The sequence below is a fragment of the Halichoerus grypus genome, chromosome 7 (genome assembly GCF_964656455.1).
Source record: "Halichoerus grypus chromosome 7, mHalGry1.hap1.1, whole genome shotgun sequence".
Lineage (NCBI taxonomy): Eukaryota > Metazoa > Chordata > Mammalia > Carnivora > Phocidae > Halichoerus > Halichoerus grypus.
Window position 1 is genome coordinate 51,802,712 of NC_135718.1, and position 13,118 is coordinate 51,815,829.

Below are 13,118 nucleotides of genomic sequence, written 5' to 3' on the forward strand. Positions count from 1 at the left end.
TGGGGCTTGATCCCAGGACCCTGGGATCATGACCCAAGCCGAAGGCAGATGCTCAACCGACTGAGCCACCCAAGCGCCCCTTTAATTTTTTTAGTTATTAAAAAGATTACTTAAACCGGAACTCAGTAGTAATCACACTAGTCTTATAATTAAATAACTATCACGTATTCATAAATACTGGTGGGGAGGAAAAGATCATCGCATGATCTGGATATAATCTTCAAAAGATGCTTCATGTAAAGAACAAATTCCATTGGGGTCAGGTCTGGATTGTTCTTCCCTCATAGCCATGATACACAGTGACTAGCAAAGTGCTCAAAAAACAGTGCGAACTAGGGACGCCTGGGTAGCTCAATCCATTAAGTGACCAACTCTTGATTTCAGCTCAGGTCACAATCTTAGGGTTCTGGGATTGAGCCCTGAGGCTGGCTCCACGCTCAGCAGGGAGTCTGCTTGTCCCTTTCCCTCTCCCTCTGCCCCACCACCCCCTCATGTGCGGGCATACGCGGTCTCTCTCTCTTGCGCTCTCTTTCAAATAAATAAAATCTTTAAATAAAGATAAAAAAATGTAGGGGCGCCTGGGTGGCTCAGTTGGTTAAGCATCTGCCTTCGGCTCAGGTCATGATCCCAGGGTCCTGGGATCGAGCCTCGCATCGGGCTCCCTGCCCAGCGGGAAGCCTGCTTCTCCCTCTCCCACTCTCCCTGCTTGTGTTCCCTCTCTCGCTGTGTCTCTCTCTGTCAAATAAATAAACAAAATCTTAAAAAAAAAAAAAAAAAGAATTAAAAAAAAAAAAGATAAAAAAATGCCAACAAAAAAATTAACATTTAATTCTACCATTTTCATATCAGCCCACATATACCCTTTACTCCGTTCTAATTCCTTCTATTTCTGCACAATTAACTCAGGAAGACCTTCATTCTTTTATTTTCATTCATTCTTCAATACACTTACAAACTAATCCTCTATTAAAGTGACTAGCTAGGCTCCTTTAAAAAAAAAAATCATGGGCGCCTGGGTGGCTCAGTCGTTAAGCGGCTGCCTTCGGCTCAGGTCATGATCCCAGCGTCCTGGGATCGAGCCCCGCATCGGGCTCCCTGCTCGGCGGAGAGCCTGCTTCTCCCTCTACCACTCCCCCTGCTTGTGTTCCCTCTCTCGCTGTCTCTCTCTCCATCAAATAAATAAATAAAATCTTAAAAAAAAAAAAAAAAAAAATCATGGATGAAATCACGAAAAAAAGAAAGCTAACTATTGCCAAGGAAAATCAGGTCAACTCTACCACCTGTCCTATATGCCTCATACGTGATTATAAGGAAATAATGCATAAGAATGTGCTCTGTACATCATCAAAGTGTTATCAAATATAGGCTGCCTCTGTGCTATAAATGTTTAGTCCCTCAAAGTATCTCAAAGGCCCCACCGGCATCAAAACAGTCTCCATCTTCTTACCGCTCTCTAACCAAATCTGCTTTTCTCAAAGAACTATTATTCCACAGAATTTAAAATATACTTTTTGTTTTTCTGCTTTAATAGCCAGAATTGCAAATGCATTCTTTCCTAATAGTTTTAGGTCACAAATATGCAGAATTTCAATAACAATGTAGCTTTTGCAGATTAAGTCTCGGTATGTAACCACCATTTGTAACTTTGTCCCTCCGGAAAAATAACTCCAAACCAATTTGTAGATGAATTTTCAAAACGCAACCCATTTTTATGTAGGGAAAACTGGGGACCTAGTGGAAAGTAACATGGAGCTGTGGGGAAAGTACTGGGGCTTTGGAATGAATCTCTCCTCCTGCTCTGCTATTATTAATACTGTGTCCTTGGGCAAGTAACTTAATCTCTTTTGAGTCTCAGTCTCCTAACCAGTAAAACGGGAAAAGCAAAATCTCTCTCGGGGGCTAAAGAATGTAATACATATGTAAATTACCTAATACATATGTATCTTCCAGCGCCTGGAAGATAACAGGTACTAAATAAATATTAGTCCCTTTTTCCCTCTGCCACTGTGGTATTCATTTGTGACTTCTGTTTTCTCCTTTTTAAAAAATTGTTTGTTTGTTTTTTAATTGAGCACATGATGTAAGTTAGGAGCTCTTTATTAGCTCACTAAATCTTTATTAACAACCCTATGAGATAGGTACCATTACAATCTCATTTTACAGATGACAAAGAGAGGCACGGAAAGGTTCCTTGATTTGCCTAAAATTACTCAGATAATGGGGTTGACTTCAGCATACACATGCTCTAATTCTAAACCACTCTACTGTGTATGTGTGTGGTTTTTTAATGAGGGACAGGGATGCAATGATGTGTAATGTTTCCTATTGTTATACTGCATGATTCTATAACTCTGTGGAGCTATCAGACGGCAAGGACAAGAAAACCTTCAGGCTCACAACGGGCAAATATAAACCATCAGGCTGCTGTCTAATCAACTCATACCCAATTGTTCTGGTTTCCCTTTCCAGAAGCTGGAAAGTTTCCACAGGCAGGACAGGTTAGACTCACTAGGGCTGCAGCTGCTTCAGCTCCGTAACTGTTATTTGCTTAGGAACGATCAACTGAGTCAACCTGACAACCATTAGTTTTTAAAATTGAACCAGGACTGACAAATAATGTAGCCTTTTACTTTTTTTAAGATAGACTGATTGATTGATTGATTGATTGATTTAGAGAGTGCACATGAGCGGCGAGTGGGGTAGAGGGTCAGAGGAGCGGGGGCATAAATGGGCAGAGGGATAGGGAGAAAATCTCAGGCTGACTCTAGACTGAGCACAGAGCCCGATGGAGGGCTCAATCTCACAACCCTGAGATCACAACCTGAGCCGAAATCAAGAGTCAGACACCGAACCACCTGAGCCACCCAGGTACTTTTCACTTTTTTTTTTAATTACAGGTGTGGTCAAAATTTGAAATAGTAACCCAATGGCGAAAGTCTTTAAGTGTCTTTACTAATGTTGGGAGCCATCTTGCTTGCTAACTGGAGATCGTTCAGAGTCGCTTTTACAGTTTAGTAATTAAATTTGGCTCCAGGCTGTAATAGACACCCTGACCCATTAAATTACAGCCCGAAGCAAAATTACTTTATTTCTCCACTCAAGCTATGAACACACTTCTTACCAACAGCCAAAACTGGAAATCCAGTGTTTCAGAGAATTCACGTGGCAGGTGGTTAAGGCTGCCGATTTAAAATGCCCATAGAGAAGACTTGTTTAATGGTACCTACACTAAATAAGCCCCCACCATTTTACCTTTAGGCTTTTGTTTTTCATATTTTTACCTCTTCTTCTCAATGACTACAAACAGCATGACTACATATGGGCTGAGCAAGACTCAATTCTAAACTCGCTGAAAAGTGAAATAAGAGCACAGACCAAACTGGCCAAGATGTACAGACAGAAAAAAAGCCACAACCATCCCCAGCAATAGTGTTTGTGCCTTTGGCAGATTGTATTTCATCACTGCTCCTTGTACAACATGAACAGATTAGACACAGCCTCGGTTTAATCAGAAGACTTTTACAGGAATAGTAAGTTTATTTCCTTTCGTTTCACTTGCTTACTAATACAAAAAATCAGTACTACAACCTACCTGTTGAATAGTTGCCACAGATAACTAAACCCTTTAGTAAGTTCTGGCTCTACCATCTTAGATAACTTATTTCCAGTTGGGCAAAAGGAAGAAACAGAATTAGTCAGAATTGAGAGATTTTTTTATTGTTAATGTTGCTTTAAGCCAAGTATTAGAAGTAAATGCTGGCAAAGCATCTATACACTAAACTACAATCCTTTTAATTTCAGTCACCACTAAATATTAAGTTCGCTCCTAATGGTTCATTACAGAACAACACAAGGCTATATTGGTTCATAACTGGAAAACTTCCCAAACTGAATTTACATGGAAGATATAACAGCAGAGAATCCCTGGAGATTGACAATGTATAAGGTTATCACTGTTGAAGTTAAAGTGTGAATTCCTAACTTAGCAGGCAAGTTTCCATAAACCTAGTAATCAGTAAATATATTCGTGTTGGGGCGCCTGGATGGCTCAGTTGGTTAAGTGTCTGCCTTCAGCTCAGGTCATAATCCTGGGGTCCTGGGATAGAGCCCCAGATCGGGCTCCCTGCTCAGCAGGGAGTCTGCTTCTCCCTTTGTCCCTCCCCCGCCCCCCCACTGCTGTTCTCTCTCTCTCAAATAAATGAATAAAATCTTATAAAAAATAAAAAGATTCTCTTTCTCCCTCTCCCTCTGCCCCTCTCCCTTTCTCTCTCAAAAAACAAAACAAAACAAAATAATATATATATATATATATATATATATATATGTACTCATCTTAAATAATAATCACATAATTAGGTGATCCTCCTTAGGACAAATCCAAGTTCCCCCTAAGATATACATCATCAAATGCTAGGTAGATATTGTGTAGGTAAACTTACCATGAATTCTTCTACACAGCTGATCCCATCGAAATATTACTCAGTGGTGCTGTATTTTTTTTTTTCCATAATAGACATAAACTAGAGATGTTGAAGACATCTCTTGTATCCTGATGTTTTTAGATTAATTTCTTCTTTAAATTATGTCCTGAGAATTCTATGTGTAAGGCAACGTGCAGGTGACACAAAAATGCAGTTAGGGAATTTATGGCCTGGAAGAGCATCAGCACTACATGAATGCCACCAGCGAGGTAGAACTTAGCACTACTGGGGGTAAGTGGACAGAGAGTACAACCAGTTGTTGAGATTAGGGCAGTCTTCAGTATTTGAGCTGAGCCTTAAAGCGTGGATATAATTTCTGGAGGGAAGAAGGTTATCTTAGATAGAAGGAAATGCAGTATATGCAAAGAAACAGAACTGAGAAGGACTTGAATTTGCTCGTGAAATGCCAAGGAGTCTCACTGGGCTAGTACAGGCTTTGAGGGAGGGGCACTATGGTGGGGTAGGACCACCAGTGGGTTCTGATTTTGGCTTTTCCTATGTCAAAGGTACCTGCTTCAGACACTCTGTTGATCATGTCTGAGAATACATTTTCTTATTTTTAAAATGAGAGGGCTGAGGGCATCTGGCCAGCTCAGTAAGTAAAGCATGCGACTCTTGATCTTGGGGCCAGAAGTCGAGCCCTATGTTGGGCATAGAGCTTACTTTAAAAAAAAAAAAGAGAGAGAGAGAGAGTTGGATTAGAACATCTCTGAAGTCATTTCCAACTTTATAAATCTAAAACTCTGGGTCAGGGGCTGGCAAACTTTTTCTATAAAGGGCCAGACAGTAAATATTTTAGGCTTTGTGGACCATATGGTCTCTGTCACAACTTCTCAACACTGTTGTAGGGTGAAAGCAATCATAGAAAATATGTAAATGAGTGGATAGGGCAGTTCCAATAAAGCTGTATTTATGGATATTGAAACTTTAATTTTATATAACTTCATGTAACATGAAATATTCTTTTGATTTTTTTTTTTCAAACATTCACAAATATAAACACTATTTTAGCTCCTGGGTAGTCCACATTTTGGCCCACAGGCTGTAGTTTGCAGACTTCTCCACTCCATAGAGAAATAAGAACAGAAAGGGGTTGGGGGGTGGTAGCCCTCAAGAGCTAGAATAAGGAGTTTAGATTAATTTAGAAGACAACTGGAGGAGGTACAAGCTTCTGAGCAAGGAAAGTGTTGAGATCAGAGCTGTACTTAGATTTACTAAGTAAACTGGCAGTAACGGATGGGAGTGAGAGACTAGCAGGTAACTATCAAGGAGGGATACTATTAAAGCCTAATCTAGACTGGTAGCTTTGAGGAAGAAGAAGAAGAAAAAAGATATGGAAGGAAAGATCAACAGAACACTACTTGGGAAAAAAAAAAAAAAAGAAGAGAAAAAATAAAAGAAAAAAAGAAGAGGAAAAGTTTTATCTGGCAACCATAATAAAAGGGGTCAATTTCTGGACAAGGGGGAAGATGGGGATTTTGCATTCCCATTCCTCAGTGCCATCAGTACATGACTGCAGACTAATTGAGGAATTTGCCTATGTATGGAAACTTTAGAACAAACAGCCCAAGTTGGAGCTTCCGGTTCAAAGATAAAAGTTTTCTGGTATATTTCAGGTAAAATATAACATTCATATTTCCCTGTTAGAGGTGCAATAGATATAGCAGTTTTAGAGATGATGTTTATTTATTTATGGCTCCTTGTTCTCCAGGGACTTTTCAGCAGCCTTTTCAAATTAGGAAACAGTATTCATCTGGTGTATATAGATATATCGTTGCGCTCAGAATTTTAAAATCACTCTGCTGACTGTGACTTGGAATTTATATCTATTTCTTCTCCCTCTGACAGAGAAAAAACTGCAGTGCTGCAAATACAACTGATTTAGCATTACATATCTCCCAAGTGCAAGTAATCCCACAGTATGAGAGTACTGCATGCCTTCCAGAACTCAAATTTATAAGGTGGGTTAGGTTGGAGGGAAGAGGAGTGCAAACACACGTGCACATAAGTAGCTCTAATTCATGACAGTATCTGATAAGAAACATAGGCAAGCCTTATGGAGAGATTAATTTCAACTGAGCAGCCTGGAAAGGACTTCATGGAGAAAGTGACATCAACATTGGGCCCATTTTAACAAGAGAAGAAGGGTGATTCCAAGCATTGAGAACAGTGCAAACAGTAACAAGAAAAAGATGTGGGAAAATACTGGATTTATCTTTCTTACTTCAAAAGTGATATATGTTTATTGTTAGGGGGAAAACATGAATTATGGTAAGAAAAAAAGTGTGTAACCTGAAATCCCACCACTCAATCCCCCCACATTTTAGTGTATGCTTTTCCACATATAGGATAATACAAAATGGGATCATTCTAAATATATCCCCCTACTGTTTTTTGCCTAACGTCTTACCACAGATATCTGTCCATGCCAGCGTGGAATACATACTGGAGTGATTAAAAACCACTGCCATACCTGAGTTCAAGGCCAAGTATAGCCCTTTCCTTAGAGCTCCCACTACAACTTGATCTTTTTCTGTTTTCTTCAAGATCTCTACAGGTAGATCCATGATACTAGCCACTGTATTTTTCTTTCTTCCATATGAAATCAAAAAGGTATGGGTATAACTTATTTAATAAAATAATTAGTAATTTTTAAAACCATTTTGTTTTACTGGTGCATTTCTGAAATTGAGAATACTGGAATCCAAGTGTAAATTAAGTAACAAAGAGGCTCTCTAGAATTTGCCCCCTCTTTCTCTATTTGCACTCCCCCAGTGCTTGAAGGCAGCCTTCACTATCTCTTGGATGGATGGCTCTCCAACAATGTGTGTCTCACTCTCTAATCTATCTTCCCCACCACTACCAGGATTATCTTTCTCAAACCCAAAACTGTCCATGTTATACCACAATTTAAAATCCTTCCATTGCTGGGGCACCTGGACGGCTCAGTCGGTTTAGTGGCTGGCTCTTGATTTTGGGTCAAGTCATGATCTCAGGGTTGTGGGACTGGGCCCCCTGTCAGCCCTGCACCGGGCATGGAGCCTGCTTAAGATTCTCTCTCTCCCTCTCCCTCTGCCCCTCCTCCCCTTCCCTCTCAAATAAATAAATAAATAAATAAAATCCTTCCATTGACTTACATCCAGTGCTTGGAACGGTCCCCTTCTAGAAATTACCTTATAAATATACTTGCACAGGCATAAAATGACTTAACTGTATCATTCATTGCCACAGTCAGAAATAGCAAAAGATCATAAATAACCTAAGGTCCTTCCATAAGGACCTAGTTACATAAATTATGTTACAATCATCAATGGATTATTATGTAACTGTCAAAAGACTCAATATATAGTGATAAAAAATGTTCTCCAAAGTATGTTAAGGGAAAAAAAAATCAAGGAACCGTACGATAGGTCACCATAAAAGGGGAAAACATATCGCCTGAATATGCATAAGCTATCTTAGAAGCATACCCAAGACATTGGGTTTCCTATGTTCACTGGTTACCTATAAATATAAAATCTTTAAAAAAATTTTTGAACTAGGTGAGTTTTTTACTTATTCAAAAATTAAAGTTGGGTTTTTTTCTGATTGGTTAATATGGCACATAAGTCCCTTCCCAAGCTAACAAAATCTACCTTAGTAGTCTCTTTACTAAAACCGCCCCACTCCTTCACTGCTCATTCACACTCCTGCCCTGCACAGAAGGCTTTCCCATTTTTCTCTGGCTGGCAAACTTCTTCATGCTTCAAATACTGACTCTCTAAGACAGAATGAACTTCCCCTCCTGTCTTCCTGCCATATTCTACAAAAGGGCCTTTGGCCTGATTTGATTACGTGTTTGTTCCCTGGCATCAGTGGCTGGGTTCACAGTCTTACCTGACTCCATGAGGAGGTTCTACCCCTCAGGGACAAAGTCCAGACCTCAGAAGGCAATGAAAGAGTGATGAAATAGCAGCATTATTCACAGTAGCCAAAAAAAAAAGGAACCCAAGTGTCCATCAATGGATGAGCATATAATGCAGGACACATGGAGCAGCACCATGGTGGTCGGCAAGAACAAGCGCCTTACAAAAGGCGGCAAAAAGGGAGCCAAGAAGAAAGGGGTTGATCCATTTTCTAAGAAAGATTGGTATGATGTGAAAGCACCAGCTATGTCAATATAAGAAATATTGGAAAGGGGCGTCTGGGTGGCTCAGTCATTAAGCGTCTGCCTTCGGCTCAGATCATGATCCCAGGGTCCTGGGACCGAGCCCCGCATCGGGCTCCCTGCTCAGCGGGAAGCCTGCTTCTCCCTCTCCCACTCCCCCTGCTTGTGTTCCCTCTCTCGCTGTGTCTCTGTCAAATAAATAAATAAAATCTTTTAAAAAAAAAGAAAGAAAGAAATATTGGAAAAACCTTAGTCACAAGAACTCAAGGAACCAAAATCGCATCTGATGGCCTCAAGGGTCGTGTTTTTGAAGTGAGCCTTGCTGATCTGCAGAATGATGAAGCTGCGTTTAGAAAATTCAAGCTAATTACTGAGGATGTTCAGGGCAAAAACTGCCTGACTAATTTCCATGGCATGGATCTTACCCGTGACAAAATGTGCTCCATGGTCAAAAAATGGCAGACCATGATGAGGCTCATGTTGATGTCAAGGCTACCGATGGTTATTTGCTTAGTCTATTTTGTGTTGGTTTTACTAAAAAACGCAATAATCAGATTCGGAAGACCTCTTATGCTCAGTACCAACAGGTCCATCAAATTCGGAAAAAGATGATGGAAATCATGACCCAAGTGGTGCAAACAAAAGACCTGAAAGAAGTGGTCAATAAATTGATTCCAGACAGCATCAGAAAAGATATAGAAAAGGCTTGTCAGTCTATTTATCCACTCCATGATGTCTTCGTTAGAAAAGTAAAAACGCTGAAGAAGCCCAAGTTTGAACTGGGAAAGCTCATGGAGCTTCACGGTGAAGGTAGTAGTTCTGGAAAAGCTACTGGGGATGAGACTGGTGCTAAAGTTGAACGAGCTGATGGATATGAGCCACCAGTCCAAGAATCTGTTTAAAAGTCAGACATTTAATGGTGACAAATAAAAAATCATATTTGTGATGTTTAAAAAAAAATGCAGTACACACATACAATGGAATATTATTTAGCCTTAAAAAGAAGGAAATTCTTTTTTTTTTTGTCTAAATGTTTTTATTTGAAACAAATAGTTGCACCAAGCAAGAGCTTACTTTCCCCACTCCAAATTAAAACAGAGAGTAATATAGGGGCAAAGGTCATTTGGCAGAACAGTTCCAGGATGTGAACATCCTAAAAAGAAGTAAATTCTGACATAAGCTACAACATGGATAAACCTTGAAGACATTATAAGTAAAATAAGCCAGTCACAAAAGGACAAATACTGTATGATTCTACTTATATGAGTTACCTAGAGAAGTCAAACTCAAAGCAACAGAAAGTAGAACTGCAGGTGTCAGGGACTCAGATGAGTGAGAAATGGGAAGTTAGGGTTTAAAGGGTACAGAGCTTCAGTCAGGGGCAATGAAAAGGTTCTAGAGGTAGAAGGTGGTAATGGTGATACAACAATGTGAATGTACTTAATGTCACAGAACTGCACACTTAAAAATAGTTAAAATGGTAATTTCTATGTTATATATAATTTTACTGCAATAAAAAAATTAAAGAAGGGGCACCTGGGTGGCTCAGTCGGTTAAGCATCTGACTTTGGCTCAGGTAGTGATCTCGGGGTCCTGGGATCGAGTCGTGTCCAGCTCTGTGCTCAGTGGGGAGTCTCCTTGTTCCTCTGCCACTCGCCCTGCTGGTGCACACACACACACACTCTCTCTCTCAAATAAATAAATAAAATCTTTTTTAAAAATTAAAGAAAAAAAAGAGAAAATAATCAGAGACTTCTACAATCTCAAGACAGTCTATATTACCCTGGCATTTCTTCAGATTTCAAAAGCACCTTTCTATTCTCATCCTGGTATTAGCACTTATAGGTTCTACACTCCAACATATTTTTTATCAAACCAAAAAAAAGAATATAAAACAATCTTTTTAAAAAGGTCTGGTGAAAGAACAAGAGACTATCAAAACTGCAAGTAGATTTTGAGAAAGATACAAACAGAATTCTAGAAGTAAAAAATACTGTCATTTAAATTAAAAACACAGTAGGGGCGCCTGGGTGGCTCAGTCATTAAGCGTCTGCCTTAGGCTCGGGTCATGATCCCAGCGTCCTGGGATCGAGCCCCGCATCGGGCTCCCTGCTCTGCGGGAAGCCTGCTTCTCCCTCTCCCACTCCCCCTGCTTGTGTTCCCTCTCTTGCTGTGTCTCTCTCTGCCAAATAAATTAAAAAAAAAAAAAACTTTAAAAAAAATAAAATAAATTAAAAACACAGTAGACGGATTGATTAAATGACATATTAGACACAACTGTATGAGAATTAGCAAACTGGAAGAGCTGAAGAAATTACCAAGTGGAAAATATAAACTGAGAAAAGATATGAAGGGCAGAGTGAGAAAGTACAACATTTTTCCAACCAGAGTTCCCAAGGGAAAGAAAAAATGAGGGAAGAGTTAAAAACTCAAAGAGATAATGGCTAAGAATTTTCTAGGATTGGTTAAAAGAAATCAATCCTCAAAAATCAGGGACCCCAAAAAAAATCCTAAAAAAGATAAATAAGGTGTTAAAACCCCAGAGAGAAAAGTCATAATGCACAGCAAAACAACAATTAGACCAATGGCTGATTTGAATGCAGAAACACTGGAATGATATTTTCAAAGTGCTGGAAAAAAATTACTATCAGCCCTGATTTGTTGATCTAATGAAATTATCTCTCAAAAAAGAAGACAAAAGAAAGATATTTTAGGGGTGCCTGGGTGGCTCATCAGTTAGGCGGCCGCCTTCGGCTCAGGTCATGATCCTGGGGTCCTGGGATCGAGCCCCACGTCCGGCTCCCTGCTCAGCAGAGAGCCTGCTTCTCCCTCTCCCTCTGCCTGCCACTCTGCCTACTTGTGCTATTTATGGGGTGAAAAAAGAAGAGAGAAACAAAATCTCAGACAACCATATATAAAGGGACAATGGAACTAGAGGTATTTTACAATCTTTATATTACTCAGGAAAACAGTAAAGCTGCTAATTAATTTAAGACTTTGAAGTTAAATACACGTTAAAATTTTTCCAGAAAACCACTGCAAGACTAGAAATAATAGGTATACCTTCCAAACTAGTAGTATGACCATCATGTTCGACTCTTACTCCCATGTTGACAGGACATCTGAAAGAAATTCTAGCCATCCTTCCAGACCAGAGATACTAAGCTCATCCAGTATCTACCATAGTATGTAGTCATTACATATTTGTTACATTAATTTGGTTGTTCCAGAATTAAACGAATTCTATTTCACAAATGGATTATACTTCTCAACTCTGCCTAGAAGGCTGATTCCATCTTATTATTTTAGTGAGTGGCCTGACTATCCCTTCAATTTTTTCTTTTTTAGAAAATAGGACAATGAATGCTTGGGATAAAATACCAAATCCTAAGCCTCATTTCTTGCTTCTAAGCTGGGGGAAAAAAAATATTTATATATATGCTTTTCTCCTTACTAATGCTCCAAAGGAGATATCAATCAAAAATTTAGATGTTTGATTTTAATCATGGGAAAATGGCAATCAGAAGCTCAGGCACCTAAACTGTGAGTGATATTTTCCCCACAGTTGGTAAAACTGTATATTCCACAACATATGGAATTCTACTGAAAGCTTTCACTGGCACTTTGCCTTGTTAAGCAAAAGTTAGAAGTTATGCTAAGACATTTAAAAAAAGTGAACACTGCCTTTTCATTAGACTAACATTTAAAATATGACTTAAATACCATGGAAAATATATTAATATATCTAACACTCAGAGTTCTTAACTATATGTCAGGCATAGTTTTAAACATTTTTATGAACTCATTAATCCTCACAAAAATACACGATGAGTCAGGTAGTACTGTGATTAGCTTTGCTTTACAGAAGAGGACCATGAGAAAAAGATTAAATATTTCCTCAATTTACATACCTCAAAGGTGTCAATCAATACTGGGATTTGAACCCAAGGAGTTTAGCTCTGGAGCCTTTACTCTTAATCATTACACTCTACTGCCTCCCAAGATTCTTGTCATGTTTATATGCTGATTTACCTTGTATCTATATCTAAAGTCTGACTGTAGTATTTGCTAACTCATACTAGATGCATTTTGCCAAAGTTGTCTATTCCATTTATTTGCAAAGGATTAAAACTAATAGAGGGGCACCTGGGTGGCTCAGTTGGTTAAGCATCTGCCTTCGGCTCAGGTCATGACCTCAGGGTCCTAGGATCAAGCCCCACATCGGGCTCCCTGCTTGGCGGGAAGCCTGCTTCTCCCTCTCCTACTCCCCCCCTTGTGTTCCCTCTCTCTCTGTCTCTCTCTCTGTGTCAAATAAATTTAAAAAAAAAAAAAAAACTAATAGAGAAGTCCAAATCCATGTTATATTTTTACTTACACTTACAAATTCTGCATATTTCTTATTGGGCGGGATTATTCTCATCTGCACCCCAGGACTTCATGCTTAGAATTTATTCATTCAGGAAACAGGAATTGGATGGTCCTACTACATG

At 39.3% G+C, this 13,118-nt stretch overlaps 1 protein-coding gene and 1 pseudogene across 2 annotated transcripts in view; one reads left to right on the forward strand and one right to left on the reverse strand.

Moving 5' to 3' along the window:
* The window catches only part of VCL (vinculin), a 112,420-nt gene that overhangs the window by 88,120 nt on the left and 11,182 nt on the right, over positions 1 to 13,118 (reverse strand). The gene's annotated exons all lie outside the window — the stretch shown is intronic.
* On the forward strand, positions 8,519 to 9,574 carry LOC118523467 (small ribosomal subunit protein eS1-like; annotated as a pseudogene).